We start from the raw sequence: 17,085 nt of genomic DNA on the forward strand, positions 1-17,085 counted from the left end.
CTTTTAAGTGCCAGCTTAATTCTTGTTATGTATTTGTGCTGTAATGTTTTTAATGATAGTAACAGCTGAAAGATGTTGTAATTGCTGCATGTTTCTTAACTTTGGATTTTTGTCTTAAAAGGACAGCAATGTTATATTCCCAGACCTTTCTGCTCTTCAAGCAAGTCTTTTAAGTTAGTGTTTAAAGATCACAGGACACTGCATTACCAAACCAGTGGCCATACTATCTGCACTTCAGAACATGTAGTCCACTTGAAGCTAAACATTTAGGCCCGACCAGTACTTGGATGGTGGACCAAAGAAAAGATTGGATTGCTGCTGGAAGAGGTATTGGTGAGGCCAGCAGGGGACACGTACCCCATGGCAGTATACTGAAATACGAGTATATTCTAAAATATCTAAATTATTGCTATTTTTGTATATTGCTATATATTTTTCAAAATTTCACAATATATTTTAAAACACTAGGGATAATACCATAAAATACATTCTACAAAATATATTATATTTTAAATATACTATCATTTCTAGTTATAATCTAAAAATATATTTAGAGCATTCAGGATATTTCTATATATTTTAATACATATTTGTAATTTTAGTGTATTACAGTATATTTAAAAAAATGTATTAACTTGGCATTGAAAATATTATCCAGTCAATATCTGTATCTTTTAAATATATTACACTGTGGCATCTTCAAAATATATAACAACTAGTATACAGAACTGGAGTTCAGATCTGAAATGGAATTCATTATATAATGTGATGTAAAAATAGCGCCCAAGAAGAGTAGATAGTAGTGATATACAGTATGTCAATTCACATTCTTATACATTTTCATTATTTACTCTTCCATTACGCAACCCGTTTAAATTCTTGAAAATATATGTGTTATGTAATTAAATTTTTTACATAAAACGGTTAATAATTATATGAAAATACCACTACAAAATGGTTCTGATGTCGCAAAATAAATTCCACAGACGAAGTGACATTGACGTGACTGTTTAACTTTCTGCTTAAATTCGCTTCCGGTCGGATGTTGTTTGTCCCTTACCGGTGTCCGTACAGCAGACACTTCATTCGCTCTGGAGAAAAAAAAGTTTTTGAAGCGCATGTGGACTGGCTGAAGGCTGAAGAACTAATAGAGGGGTAGTCAGCTAATATAAAGGAGTAGATCGGTAAACTTTGGATCCATAACAAGTGAAAGAGGAAACATGAATACAACTGTTCGACAAAAAGGTAGGAATAAACAACCGGCACGAACGAGCGCGCTTCTGTTTGGATAAGGACCATGAATTCAAAACCTGGCTGTCCCGTTGTCATAGCAACGCGCTAGGGACTCTTCATGAAACTGCAGAGACGGGTTAATTGTTGGCTCAATTGTATTAAATATAAATAAAATTAGCTTATTTTTTAAAGAAAGCTCGTTGATCAAGTAAAAGGTTAATATCTTAGTAAAGACACCAGTCGTGTTAATTTGTACAAATAAATAAACGAATGTTTATTTTACCCCGTTTAACTATTTGTTGACCAAGTCACTTGCTTTATGAAGAGAATATAAATAGGTTTTAGTAAATTAGATTTTGATTTATTTATTTTACACATTGTTTACACTGGAAAGAATAATATGTCATGTAGTCCAAATGTCGAGAGCAGTTCCACCATTGTTCTACGTAAAAGCAGCACATGCAAATGGAAATGTGTGGATTCGAAATGTTTGCAGTTGATACTTAAAAATTACGAAGTACAGCAATTTGACATATATAACTTTGTTTAGTTAACATAGAAATGGAAAAGCTTATTTTTTTATAGATCAGTAATAATAACTTTTATCTTTTTGTTTAATACGTTCTAATTTAAATTTCAATAAACGAATAGAGAACAGTAATAATTGTTCTCTGTGCCAATAACAGTATAATTATCCTTTAATAATTAGTAGTCACCAAGGGCAGGATTAAACCAGTAAAGAAAACAGGCAGATGAACTTTTAAGTTACCAGCTTAGTTACACTTACAATAAGTCTTGAATTGTAAAACAGTGGTAAGTCATAAGTCATGTTATGATAGAAGACGTTCGAGTCTGTTCTAATAAGTGATAAATCAGATAAGGGTATGATTTATGGTTTCATTGTTTTTTTTTGTTTTTTTTGCAATTAAGTATAGGTTGTTACCTGCATTTAACAAATGAGACACTTCATGAATGATCTAAAATTGTAATATCGTGTTTTACTCTTTTTCATATTGTATTTAAAGTGTTAAGTACTGTAGTGGCTTCAGGATCCGGACCTGTGAGGGAGACACTCCTCAGGTGGCTGTGGACTACCCGAAGGCGTGGGTATAACTGGAGAAGTCGACGTTAAAGTGGCCGTGTGAGCAGCAGGTGTGGATTTGGGGTTTGCTCAGAGATAGCACTTACAGAGTCTATTGGCCTGGATACATGGCTTCTGGCAAACCTTATTTTTGGACCCTGGCCTTTGGTTGGCTTACAGAGAGCTAGGGGAATAGTGTGGCATACAGTTTACTTCTGACTCTTGAGTGAGCGTGGTGTAGAGGAAACAGGTGGTGTGTGTGAGCAGACAAAGGGACAAAGCAGCAGGGAGAGCATGCCACCACTGAAACCCCTAGGAGTATGGCATAATCATTGTTGAAGAACCTAACACTCCTTTATATGGCCACTCATCAGCAATCAGCATAAAGAGGCGAATTTAGTTCCTCTAGTGTTAGCGGTGAGATAAGGACAGACTAATAACCCCTGAGACAGAGGACTGGTGTAGAACTAACACTGGTGAATCTCCCAATTATGCTCACAGTTGCCTGGTTCAGGCAGAACAGTCCTGAACCCCTCAAAAGACCTGACGGTTGTAGTTCATACTACCCTCGGGACAAGGGCTTTAAAGATGGAGGCAATGTAGCCACCTCGGGATCTGGACATCTGTGTTATATACTCCTCATGTGAATGCGGACTGCCTGAGGGGGCGAGAATACTCAGAGAGGGACACTATAAACCTACCCCGGGCCCAGCAGGCAGAGAGGGTGTACAGAGACAGCACATAGAGAGCACTTCAGACACGTCTCTTGGCTGCTAGAGTTCATTGGCCTGGATGTATGGCAATCATCAAAGTTCAGATTTGTTCCCTGGCATACAGATTGCCTCTGTTCCTGGTTGAGCTGAATATGATGGACCCAGGAAGCATGTGTGAGCAGACAAAGGGCTTTAGCAGCAGGTGGGGGTGTGTTTCACCACTGAAGACATGAGTGACATGGTGTAATCAAAGGTGAAGAAGCCAACTCTTCTTTTTAGAGCTACTCACTAGCAATCTGAATTAAGAGGTGAATTCCATTACTCTTCTCTCTGACACCTCCTGGGTTGTTACAGTATAGTCTTGTTTTTTTTTGGCCCACCTATTTGTTGAAGTATATTCAAAAGTGTTAGGATTTGGAGTGATGTGGGGTATCTGTTCAAATTAATAAAAATGAATGAATAAGTAAAACTAAACATTGTGATGAGGGCCTTTCTGTGATAGAGGTGCTTCTGTGCCACAAAACTCCTTAAAAATATATTGCCCAATGTCTTATGCTCATTGTAGGGTTACCTTTATTAAGTGTGTCCAAAATTTACTCTAGTGATGATACACATTAATGTTTCTTTACAGTAACCTAGCCAAGGTTTCTGGAACCACCTGTGGAATTCTGTCTCTTGTTTTTTTCCTGTTCTGCATGTGGACACGGTGCTGATAGAAACACATTCAAAGAGGGCATGGTGATGTGATGATCACTTTTGTCTTTAGCCTGTATTGCCAATGTATTCAAGACTATAGTTGAAGCATTGTTACTCTGTTTGCACTTATTACTTGGATTGCTTTTGTATTGTACAAAAAGGTGGTAAATCTAATATAGATACAATCCATACAGTTCTTGTAATATTGACTGATGATGACAATCAGTGCAACTTGGAAACTTTAACATGTTCTTAGAACATTAAGCAAATGATAGTGATAGATTTATTTGGAAAGACATGATTGAGAGGAGTTGCCTGATTGATCTTTATTTCAGAGATGAAGTTTTACTGGATTTCATTACTCATACATTTGTCTGGTAACACAATTGTTTGGGATAAAGGTCAATGATCATGGTTGTGTTATTTGAAGCCATTTGTTATGGAAAGATTGTGGAAGAGTTATCATCCAATCACCGCTTTCTCTTGAGTTTGATCAGATATGCTGGGTGTACTACGCAGATCCAAATGAGAATGAAAGGTGTCCTAGGAACACCTACAGTACAGTATAGTACACTTCACTTTGGAGTAAGTATAATTATTACCTGTTAAACAACTTCTCCTGTATTTCAGTGGAAGTTAAGAACATGAAGTATTAGTGGAACCTCATGACCTCTGTAGTGGAGACAGCTGTGTACTTGTCTTGGTATCAACTCTAGGGAAGGTGTCAATTGGTAAGTTAGGAAGTCAAGAGAAAGACCAGTGCAAGCTTGGCAGCGGTGATGCAAGCAGAATGGATCCCTGCTGGGGAAGAGTGAACAATGATTAATAAAAAGGGGTTCTTTAATAACATCGATAGACCCAGAATTTGTCTTGAATAAACCTTGTAATCGGTTCATAGTTGACAAAGGTATTCCATATCCACCATAGTCCAACCCCATTTTATTTGACTTCCATCATATGTGGACATAGGACTCCTTTTTGCTGTTGGCACCAACCTCAGGACGTAAAACAATGAACAAAGTGGGGGGAACAGGTGGTAGATCTTGCCTGAAGAAGGGTCCTGAGTTGCCTCGAAAGCTTGCATACAGTATTGTAATCTTTTTAGTTAGCCAATAAAAGGTGTCATTTTGCTTGACTTTTCACTGACTACATAGGAAAGGCAGAAACAGCTTTGCATAACATTTGCAAAGTTGGGCTTATACAAATAATATATAAAAAACTCTCAGAGCAGTAAAGTATAAAAGTGTCAGATTTAGGGAGAAAAAGGAATATCAGTGGGAAGGAACTATGAGAGTGAGAGATCGAGAAGAGACTTGGGATTTAACTGAAATGTGCTACCGAGTCAAAAAGGCATTATCTACAGCATTAGCGGAAGCAAAGACCTCTGTATGAGAGAAATTTAATGAGGCTAATGAGAATGAATTTTGGGCAGCCTCAAAGAGGTTCTTGTAATCCATTCATTTACTCAGGGTTAACAAACTGAATGCCAACTAGGCTGATCTTAGGAAGGGTGGGAAAGGTTTGACTGGCAATAATGTTGAAAGGTGGGAGAATCCCGAGGAAGAACTTCTGGACCTGCTGTCAAAGCAAACACAGCTGAAAAAATCTGGTAAGATCAAGATTATTTATTTGGCCAAGATCATTATGGTGATTCAGAAGCTCTGTAATGTTAAAATTATGGGAGAGGATCGGCTAAATTTAGAACTGCTAATGTTTCTTATTGATGTGTGTTCAGTGCTGCATGTTATTCAGAAATGGCATGTTGAGAAACTCATTTTTAAAAAGTATTGACCAGAAAGGATACAGACAAATCCTACTCTTCAGGAATGTACAGACACAAGGGTTATGTGAATTCCAGTACTACTACTTCAAGAAGAACAAAGCAGATTTTGCCAGGGTTGTTTATCATTGAAACAATTCTCTTTCCTTGACAGATATGTGAGGGAACATGGAGGTTTGCCAATGCTTTCTTTGTAGACACAGAAAAGTCTTCTGATGGTAATTTTTGGGAGGTGCCATAGTAGTATATGGTATTGTACTATGTTTAGCCTCTGCAGGTCATCATTCCGTTATGGTACAGAGTGGCATAATCTTTACTGGTGAAGGGGAAATGACTACCCCAAGTGGAGGCTTTTGAGGCTTTAGGGATCTTGATAAATTGCAGCAATATTGTGGATGATGTATTTTACAGTGGTGATGAATCCAGACGTACTGCATGTCCTTCAACAGAGCTCCTGATTTTCAGCTTAGTTTGCATCTCCATCTTCATCTTTATCAACAGTGATGGAGAGAGTGAGACTGCAAGATGAAATCATTGAAATTATGTTTTTTCTGCATCATCCTGTAAAAGGATGCATAGTTTGACAAGCCAGGAGACATTGGAATCAAACTGCTGCTACTCAAGATTCAAAGGAGCCATTTGAATTGGCTTGAAGGTATAATGATGATACTCTTTGAGTATCCTCATTGTGAGTTGTGCAGAAAGCAGTCAGCCAGAAGGCAAACAAGGGGCTAACCCAAAACATATTTTAAGTATTCCATCTTTTAGATGGAGGTAGAGATTACTCGGGAATTCCCCTGAAGTTGTTTGTTGGAGGAAGGAAAGTCTGGTTTGGCCTGATCAGCCTGTCTGCTCGGACACCCTCTCCAGGACAAACAAATGGAAACTAAGAATGAGATAGGGTGATCGTAATAAATCCCTTTTTCCATTAGGAATGGGCAGTATGGCCTAAAATCCATATCACAGTATATTAAAACATTCTGACCATTTTAGTAAATACTGATATATTGAATTTGCATATACATTTAAGATTGGAATATTTTGTTTTCACAAATAACAAATGTATTAATGACCAGTTATGCACGCATTTGTGCCTCTTATTCATCAAAATGATTGTTAACTTTCTGCAAGTGAAATGGATTTGATGGCTCAAGAATATTCAGTTCTTAGACCTGATGAAAGTGCAGCTTCTTTCTGAATCACTTATACACTTATATAAAATAATTTTTCCTGTTACCTTTTGCACGCACAGATTTGCACGTTTTGCAGTTGGATGATTTACGTTTAAATGTTAACAAGTTTCTCACTATTTTTAGCATACTGGTGAATCTTTTTTTTTTTTTTTAAATCCATACTGCAAGAAGAACTTTATTTGGTATACTGGATCAATTGGCTTATCACCCATTTCTTACTTCTGTCAACTTTCTAAACTGCTTAACCTAGTTTAGGGTTATTTGACCTGTTTGCTATCCCAGAAGCTCCCCAGTGCTTGGTCAATTTAGAATTTTGTTTTTGGGATGAAAACCTAGACAGCCATGGCAAAAATAAGTAACTACTGTGCCTCTGTGCTCCCTACTGTAAATCTGTTGGGGTAAATCTTAACAACATATACTTAACAACTACAAGCTGCATTTTTGTTTATTTATTTTCCCATAAATGTTCAATTGCAAGCCTTAATTTATTGGTCAGTGAGATGTTACCATACTTGAACCGCTGATCTTAAATGGTCACGTTGTGCATCGTTATGTTCAAAAAGTTTCGGCACCAACATTAGCCCTGAACAGAATGAGGTGATTCTTTTCTGATTCAGCAATATCCAGCACCAGAAGTATCAGCAATAACTCTGAGAATAAGGAGCATTTGCTCAATTTGTAACACAGTGTATATTCTTCTTTTTCCGTTGGTGTGCAATTATATGAAGTATAATTTGAGTGTGATAGTTAATTAAAACACTAAGGAATTACTAAAAATAAGCAAATTCAATCCTTAGAGATTATGTAAAAATAAGACAATGAACTGTATATCTGTTTCTAATTTGAATTCTGATCAGCACAATTGGAAAATATACAGTATTCTACCCATATTGTATCAAGTTACCTTGTGATGTATTGGCTGGGAATGTCAAATGAATTGCCTTTACTCAATGAAAAAATGACAAGTACCGATTAGTGCTGTTGACGGTGTTTTTTATTTCTACACCACTTGGTGGCTGTAGGATATACTATAGAGTATGTGCGACACAAAATAAGCAATGCAGTGTCTGACTGAAGTGAGCACAATCCCATGATGCTTTGCAAATTCAGCGGATTACATACGTTTTTCTTACATATGGAGCATATATCGTTTAAGTAATTAACCATCAGCCTTAACATATCTGCTATAAACCACTCTTCGTATATACAGTACCTGACAAATAATGCACTGTTCCCTGATGAGTGTGGGTCCAGCAGCAATGCAACTTTTAGCTAATTGTGTGAAATGTTTACAAGCTTGGTGGGGCTGTAATATTCATCCATTACGTATACCTGTTGTGTTCTAAATTGGAGTAATAGTGGTTGAAATGTATCCTGCCAGCATTAGATATAAGGCCGGAATCAACAAAACCAGGCCCTCACAGGGCACACTCATACACAAATTCCCCTGTGAACTCATACTGGATCAATTTAGAGTTGGCAATTTTTGTTTACTCCAGAAATTAAACATTCAGAATGCTCATTAAGTAGTGAAATGAAAGGGAAAAGAAATTTTTAAGATATTTAAATACATGCTTTTTTTTTTCATTTATTTTATCTTTGTGGCACAGTGAGGCAGTGATTACTGCTGCTGTCTCATGGCACCTGGGTCTGCATGTTCAGTCCAGTCACTGTCTTTTTGTGTATGCATGTCTTCTTGGGCTCTCTTTCACTTCCCAGAGATGTGTTAGTTTGGGGACACTAAGCCAACCCTGAGTGAGTGAGTGCTCTTAGCAAAGGACTGGCTTCCCATCCAGGGTTGTGCCCTTCTTTACAACCAGTGATTATTGTATAAGTGGTGGCCCCTGTGACATGTATTAGAAAGTACGTTTAGAAACTACATAAATGAAAGATGAATGTTACATCCATAAAAGCAAGATTATTTATGTTTTTTTCAAATTTGACATTATGCTGCAAAGGTTTCATTTAGTGCATATGTACTTTCAATAAGCATTTGTTTTGTATACGACAGAAATAAAGTGGCAAAGATTTTTTTTAGTTTTATAAAGATGTCATTAAACTGAAATAAGAGCTTCAAAAAGAACCTTATTTGGCCATACAGTGCTAATCTGTGAGACATGGTCCTCTTTAAGGAATTTGGGTACAAGTTTGGCCTGTTTGGCTGGTTTCATACTTGCCTTCAGAAAGTTATGCTACCTATGTAATACAGAGTTGCCAATAAATACACCACTTGACACCTTTTACACATTCTACTGTACATGCAATGGTATGTAATGCGTAATCCGAACACCACTATGATTTGACTTAGTTTGTATTTCTGAATACATATAAAAGTATTTTAGTTTGGACTTGGAACATTTGTCCCTAGTAGATAAAATTTCTTCTTGCTTGTTAGACACTATAATGGATTGCTGGCATCCCAGCTGGGCTTGTTCAAGATTTCTTACCTGGACCAGAGGCTGGCCCACCAAATTGTCAGTATATAGGCAGGAATGGATATGCTGGCATCCTGGAAGGACTTGATAAAGGATCCTTTACCAACTTGGATACCAGTACAATGGAGGGACAGGGAAAGGCAACTTACTTGGGTATTTATTTCCCTGTAACGCTAGATGGCAGCATCCCTGGGTTATGGTACCTTACAGATACCCAAAGGGCATGTTGGGAACTGTATTCAAATGGGGCTTCCCTGTATAGTTCTATGGGTGCTGCCAAGGGACACTGCAGGGATTAATGGCCGCTACTTCATGGTACTTCTGCCCAACCTAGAAGTGCTTCTGAGGGACAGTACTCCTGGGTCCTGGATAAAGGAAGGCACTCTGCTTCAGCCATGTGAGTCGGAGTTGGGAGAGTGGCTGGAGAAAACTCGGTGAAGAGAGAAAGGAGAAGAGACATTCTGGTATCCTATTGTATTATACAGAGAGATAGACCTGTCAAAGGCAGTTTATAAATGAAATGTTTGTGTTTAAACCAGGTCCTGTGTTAGTGAGATTGTGTTTAGGGTCTGGGTTGCTGGTACACCCCCCTACCGGTCATAACAGTTTTATTGTTGAATGTAAAGATCCAAAGACCTACAGAATGAGGGAGAGCTTAAAGACTGAGCATAAAATCATTTTACAAGAATAAAACCAAACCATTAAGTACAGTTTTAATCAAACATACAATCAACAACAACAACAACAACATTTATTTATATAGCACATTTTCATACAAAAAGTAGCTCAAAGTGCTTTACATAATGAAGAAAAGAAAAATAAAACACAAGATAAGAAATTAAAATAAGACAACATTAGTTAACATTAAAAAAAAAAGAGTAAGGTCCGATGGCCACGGGGGACAGAAAAAAAAAAAAAAAACTCCAGACGGCTGGAGAAAAAAATAAAATCTGCAGGGGTTCCAGGCCACGAGACCACCCAGTCCCCTCTGGGCATTTTACCTAACATAACTGAAATAGTCCTCTTTGTAATCAGTACAGTAGTATAGACTTTTTATTCCAAAAAATTTTATCAAACTGAACACTCAACCTCCTACTCCTACCCAAATCAGACAGTTACAGTATATGATAAGAGAGTCCAATATGAATTGGTAAGTAGTCCCTCATACTGTATACACATGTATGACGAAGGCTATACAGCTGAAATGTTGTTCCTTTAATACTAGAATTACCAGAGCCTACGAGAAAACTTGTAAATCCGGCCCACCTTAAATCTGTTCGCATCTCTCCCTCAGTGTCTTTTGTCCTGTAAATGTACCGATTAAGACAAGCAGCCTGCAATTCCATTCCCCCATCGTCGCAGAACGTTCACAAAGTTCTTCCAGCTCATGCCTTGATTGATTGTGGAAATAATAGATCGTTATTTGTAACACATGCATTTCATGTGTGTTCCGTTTCTACAGTAATCTGTGTAAACACATTGTTAAAACAGAAACGTTTTCATATTTTAGTAATAAATGTTACAAAATGTAGGCATAAACTATAGAATGTGTGAAGCCTGAAGTCCAAAGATCAAATAAACACTTTCACAAAAGGTTCAAGGACGATACAACAGTTTCCGTGGCGTAGCAGTAAGATTTGCTGACTTGTAATCAAGAGTCCTCAGGTCGATACCAACTTCCTCCTATATTTGCCGTTTTAAGGAATAAGCTGCTCTTATTGTTAATATTATATAGTACACACATACAGTACATTTGGTTTGTGTCTGTAACAGCTGCTGTACATTTATAGGACTTGTAAAAGTTACCATTTTTTTTTCACTTTTATTCTCTTGGTCACGACCACGATGCATACTACCGCCCCCCCTCAGGGATCTGATGCTGTTACTTTTTATCTGAAACTGGGAATAACTGTAGATGTGAGTGGTGTTTTTAGGCAATGGAACTGTATATTCTCTGATCTGGATGGATAAAAGACATAGGTATATATGATATTTGAAATAACTCATTTTATGACCTGTATAGTACATTTCGGAAAACATCGTGGCACGGATGCAACATTATTCATATTATTCATATTCATTCGCATAACATCTTGCGGTAGTAATCACTGACCTCATGTTTCGCGTGTTTTTTTTTTTTTTTTCCTCGATCTTGCCAGTCCCCACATGTTGCTGTATGCCGTTTCTTTTGTAGTCCAGGACACGCAGAGGAAAGAATAGTTCAGAGGTCATTTCAGACCTATATGCAATCATCAGATTCAAATGTCAACAGTTTACACACATGCAACAACCGTCCTTCCTACATTTACAACATGTGTACCTGTTGCAATGCGCACACTTCTTTCTGTGCTGTGGTTTCTGTTACACACCTGAAAGAAAGAGACAATATATATGACATAGTGCTGGGTGGTATGACCAAAATTCTATATCACAGTATTTTTCAAAATTATACCGGTTTCACGTTATGCATGAGTGGATTTTAACCACATTTTCCACTTCAATTACTGCAGTAGACTGGCTAAGAATAACCTATTCCACTGTCATGAGAATTGTACATTGTACAAAAAAACATTTTAATGTTCACACAAGTATTAATACAGGTTTTCATGGCCCCATAAAGTGATAGTTTTCAAGCAGGTGGCACTAATGAAGCGAAGGAATCACATTGCATGACAGTTGCAGTCAAAATATAGAACCTTTTTTATTAAACAAATTTTGCAAACAACTTAAACTATAATTTTGACAACATATTTTCAACCATCCAAAGAGGCATTTAGACTTAGTAAAATATCCAGAGGTGCTTGTCAAAAGTTGTATTGCACTGAACATGTCTTAGAAAAGAAATAAATAGTAAATATTTTTTGTAAACCAACTACACTTTCTGTTAATGTTAACAATCTCTGTCCACTGACATATTAGCTATATGGATTGTAATGGCGTTGGTTATCTCGATCCACCGCTTGCTTTTTTTGTCATATCTAGTACCTCTAGCAAACATGTCTACAAGTGACATCTGACTCAAGTGTCCTCTAGCTGTTTCAGCTTTACCTGAGGACGTGGAGCGTGCCACTTTTAGTTCCATACATTCAGGGCACTCCAAAGCATGTTTGCGGCTAAGGTGGTGCAGCAAATTGCTTGTGATGCCGCCTCTGGTGACAACTTTAGCTCAACAGCATTTGCAGTAAATAGTTGTTTGGTCCACGTCCGACCTTTTAAAGCCAAAGTATCTCCAGACAACAAACACGGTTCCTTTTTTCGGCAAAAGTTCTTCTGTGTCATCATGTCCAACTTTATCGTCTGCTACAGCTTCAGTTTCGGAATGTTCTGTGTCCATTTTCACTGCGCAATACCTCCACTAACACATGTACTCCTTTGCATGCGTGTTTTTAGCAGTGTAGCAGTGAAAAAGGTTCCCCCTTAAACAGTTTCCTGCTGCACCACGTTCCGAACATTGTTTAGGCTATTTAAACCGGTATTGCGGTATAAGAAAAATCCATATCATAACAAAAATAATAAATGGTTTTCGGTATGAAACGGTATACCTCCCAACACTAATGTGACATTTTGAAGAAATAATTTTATGACCTGAATAGTACCAATCAGAAAACATCATTGCACTACAGTAATCCCTCGCTATATCGCGCTTCGACTTTCGCGGCTTCACTCTATCGCGGATTTTATATGTAAGCATATCTAAATATATAACGCGGATTTTTCGCTGCTTCACGGGTTTCTGTGGACAATGGGTCTTTTTACTTCTGGTACTTGCTTCCTCAGTTGGTTTGCCCAGTTGATTTCATACAAGAGATGCTATTGGCGGATGGCTGGGAAGCTACCCAATCAGAGCACGCAGTTAAGTTCCTGTGTGCTGCTGATTGGCTCAGCGACGGAGTGCTGCATTAACCAGGAAGTCTCATCTCACTCATTCAGCATTAACGTGCTCCTGCTACTGCTTCAGGGGCTGTGTCCAAGCGCCAACAGAAGATGCAAATGATTGCAGAAAAGGTAAAAGTTTTGGATATGTTGAAGGAAGGGAACAGCTACACCACTGCTGGACACCATTACAGCATCAATGAGTCCACAATTCTTTTTATTTAAAAAGGAGGAAAAGCATATAAGATCTATGGCCGCAGTGTCCTTTAACCAGGGCGCAAAATGAGTTGCAAGTGGACGTGATAAGGCAGTAGTCTGGATGGAATCTGCTTTAGGGATTTGGATTGAAGAGTGCTGGAAGAAGAACAACGGCGGTGCTACACAGTCGCCTGAAGAGGCTCCTTTAGAAGAGCTGTAACGCTATCCTTTGTTGTGCAGTAAAATTAAACTCATCGTTATTGGACAAGTCGTTGTGTCATTGTTGGTGAGTAACCATAATTAATTATCTACGTACAGTACTTATTACATGTACATAGTTTAGTGTCACTGTACACACATTTTACTGTATACAATTTTTCTTGCATTGTACGTATTTATTGCTGGTGGCCTGTCTGTCGTATTGGTTGTAACATATGTGATATCGGAGATGCTCGATATCTTTAAAATAATATTTAGGTTTTACTGTATATAAACTGTGTTTACATACTGTACATAATTTCAACGAATCTTACCTAATATCTAAGAGATACAAAGGGTTTATGCTGTATAATTGTGCGGGAAATGTTTATAATAGTGTGGGAGAGTTTATAAGGGCTTAAAATATATAAAAATAACCATATGAACATATGGTTTCTACTTCGCGAATTTTTACTTTTCGTGTGGGGTTCTGGAACGCAACCCCCGCGATGGAGGAGGGATTACTGTAATGTGGTATTATTTGAAAACGAACAGCGTCAGATCGGGTGTGAATTTATGCTGGCGCTGTTACTTAGAGTCAGATCAGGAGTGACGGGGGGATGGTGGTAGAGCGTCATCGTGATTGAGAGAATGAAACTGGAAAGTACAGTGGAACCTCAGTTCATGACTATAATTCGTTCCAAAACTCTGGTCGTAAACTGATTTGGTTGTGAACCGAAGCAATTTCCTCCATGGGACTGTATGTAAATACAATTAATCCGTTCCAGACCATACGAACTGTATGTAAATTATATATTTTTTTAAGTTTTTAAGCACAAATATAGTTAATTAAACCAAAGAATGCACAGGGTAATAGTAAACTAAACGTAAAAACATTGAATAACACTGAGAAAACCTTGAACAATAGAGAAAACTAACATTGCAAGAGTTCACGCTATACTGTAGCCTTATGACCCGATCGCTGTAAACACTCTTTTTAAATGAGTTTTAAGCACAGGGAAAAAAAATGGAACATTTGAACAAATCTGAACTTTATTTAAAAACCACCCATAAACCACCAAGAAAGTAACATTGCAGGAGTTCACGCTAATAGCCTTACAACCCGATCGCTGTGTAAACTTTTTTTAATGAGTTTTAAGCACAGGGAAAAAAATGAACATTTGAAAAATCTGTAATTTAATAAACCACCAAGAAAAGTAACATTGCAACAAATCACGCTATGAACTGAAAAATGAACATTTGAAAAATCCGTAATACAAAAACTAACCATAAATCAACAAGAAAACTAACCTTGCATGAGTCGAGTTCTGGCATGAAGTGAGGAGGTACTGGTTGGAGAACAATCCGGTCTTGTCGCAGTTGAAGACTTGTTGCGGGATGTAGCCTTCGTCCTCCACTAATTTTGTGAAATGTTTCACGAATTCTTTCGCAGCTTCAGCGTCTGAACTAGCAGCCTCTCCATGTCTTACCACACTATGAATGCTACTTCTCTTGCGAAACTTTTCAAACCATCCTCTACTGACTTTAAATTCCTCACTTTCACCACTCATAGAAGGATAGTTTTGCAGCAAATCACCTTGAATCTTCCTGGCTTTCTCGCATAACATCGCCTCGCTTACGCTATCCCCTGCAAGTTGCTTCTTGTTCAGCCACACTAGCAACAGTTTTTCCACCTCTTCCAGCACTTGAGGCCTCTGCCTGGTTAACGCTGTAACTCCTTTTGCAACATCAGCTGCTTTAATAGATTCTTTCTGCTTTAGAATAGTCGAAATCGTAGATTGACTTCTTGTACTCGGCGGCAAGATCAGTAACACGAACGCCACGCTCGTACTTTTCAATAATTTCTTTCTTTACTTCGATTTCACCACTCTTCACGTGCTTAGAAGCCATGGTTAACTGCAAAAGCACACGAAATACTGTAGAGCACAAAGAGTTCACAGGTAAAGCACGCACGTCTGACTGAGAACAATGAACAGGGAAAGGCTGAACACGTGCTTAAATATAGTAATTGGCGCGTACGAACCGGAAGGGAAATGAAATAGAGCACAAAGAGTTCATAGCGAAAACACGCACACACGTGCAAGCACGCACGTCTGACCGAGAACAATGCAACACATGCGGAAATCATCGGGATGCACAAACCGAAAGGGAAACTGGCTTGTTCGTATAACGAGTGTGTGGTCGTGAACCGAGGCAAAAATTTGGCGAACTTTTTGGTCGTAAACCGATTTGTACGTGTACTGAGACGTTCGTGAACCGAGGTTCCACTGTACCATAAATTTATACCCAATGTCCCATATATTTGCCTAGGGGCCCAGTTGTCTGCAGCTTTTCCATAATCATAGTCCCCAGGATCTGGGCCTTTCAAGGAGATCAGCATGAGATTATTTAGCGTGCTTTGATTCATGCGATTTCTCAAACATTTCTTGAACCTTTCACGGGCAGAAAACCCCCTTTCACATTCAGCTGTGCTCACTGGGATCACTAGCCCAAGTTTGGCTGAATTTGGAAATGACTCATAGAGCTCTGATGTCATTGCCATTTTTAGTAAAATCTGTTTGGGACTGAAGTCTTTGTATGATTGACTTCTGATCATTTTTGGTGCAACTGTCCATTCTTGCCTGCTACCTTCTTATTTTAAAATTGAAGGGCTACCATTTTTGGAGTAATGATCGAAAAGAATGTAGTATAGCAGGTCCGCGGCTTCAAAAAAAAAAAAAAAGGACCAGTTTTAAATCCATAGAACCGTGTCGCTCTATGAATTTAGAATATATATACAGTACATACACACACACGAGTCGGCACAAGGACAGAGGGAGAATTCAAAGGGAAAGAATTCAAAGATGGAGAAATCAAAGAATAAAAGAAACAGAAGGAGGTTAAAGGATGTGAAAGGCAGTCTTAGAAGGACGATCTGGCCACCTGAAAGGAGGAGACCACACAAGCTGGGGCCCCGTGAAGGAGCGTTAGCTGTGGCGTTCTAGAGGCTAGTTTGCCCCACTGAACATCCAGATGGAGTGTGGCAAACAAGGCAGGTGCCCTCCCTAGGCTTCTGAGGTGTGACCAAGTGAGTGTGAAGGTAAATTCAGTTGACTGGACATGATTTGGAAAGGCACACACCTGTCTATATAAGGTCCCACAGTTGACAGTTCATGTCAGAGCACAAACCAAGCATGAAGTCAAAGGAATTGTCTGTAGACCTCCGAGACAGGATTGTCTCGAGGCACAAATCTGGGGAAGGTTACAGAAAAATTTCTGCTACTTTGAAGGTCCCAATGAGCACAGTGGCCTCCATCATCCATAAGTGGAAGAAGTTCGAAACCACCGGGACTCTTCCAAGAGCTGGCCGGCCATCTAAACTGAGCGATCGGGGGAGAAGGGCCTTAGTCAGGGAGGTGACCAAGAACCCGATGGTCACTCTGTCAGAGCTCCAGAGGTTCTCTGTGGAGAGAGGAGAACCTTCCAGAGGACAACCATCTCTGCAGCAATCCACCAATCAGGCCTGTATGGTGGAGTGGCCAGACAGAAGCCACTCCTTAGTAAAAGGCACATGGCAGCCCGCCTGGAGTTTGCCAAAAGGCACCTGAAGGACTCTCAGACCATGAGAAAGAAAATTCTCTGGTCTGATGAGACAAAGATTGAACTCTTTGGTGTGAATGCCAGT

The 17,085-nt window shown here is 38.7% G+C and overlaps 1 protein-coding gene across 1 annotated transcript in view; it reads left to right on the forward strand.

Moving 5' to 3' along the window:
- The first annotated feature begins 1,077 nt into the window (after window positions 1-1,077).
- stk33 (serine/threonine kinase 33) overlaps window positions 1,078-17,085 on the forward strand; it is a 132,804-nt gene continuing 116,796 nt past the window's right edge. Inside the window, exon 1 of the mRNA XM_028793769.2 lies at window positions 1,078-1,245. The gene's annotated coding sequence lies outside the window, so the exon portion shown is untranslated. The remainder of the gene's footprint in view (window positions 1,246-17,085) is intronic.

The sequence above is a fragment of the Erpetoichthys calabaricus genome, chromosome 2, assembly GCF_900747795.2.
Source record: "Erpetoichthys calabaricus chromosome 2, fErpCal1.3, whole genome shotgun sequence".
Taxonomy (NCBI): domain Eukaryota; kingdom Metazoa; phylum Chordata; class Cladistia; order Polypteriformes; family Polypteridae; genus Erpetoichthys; species Erpetoichthys calabaricus.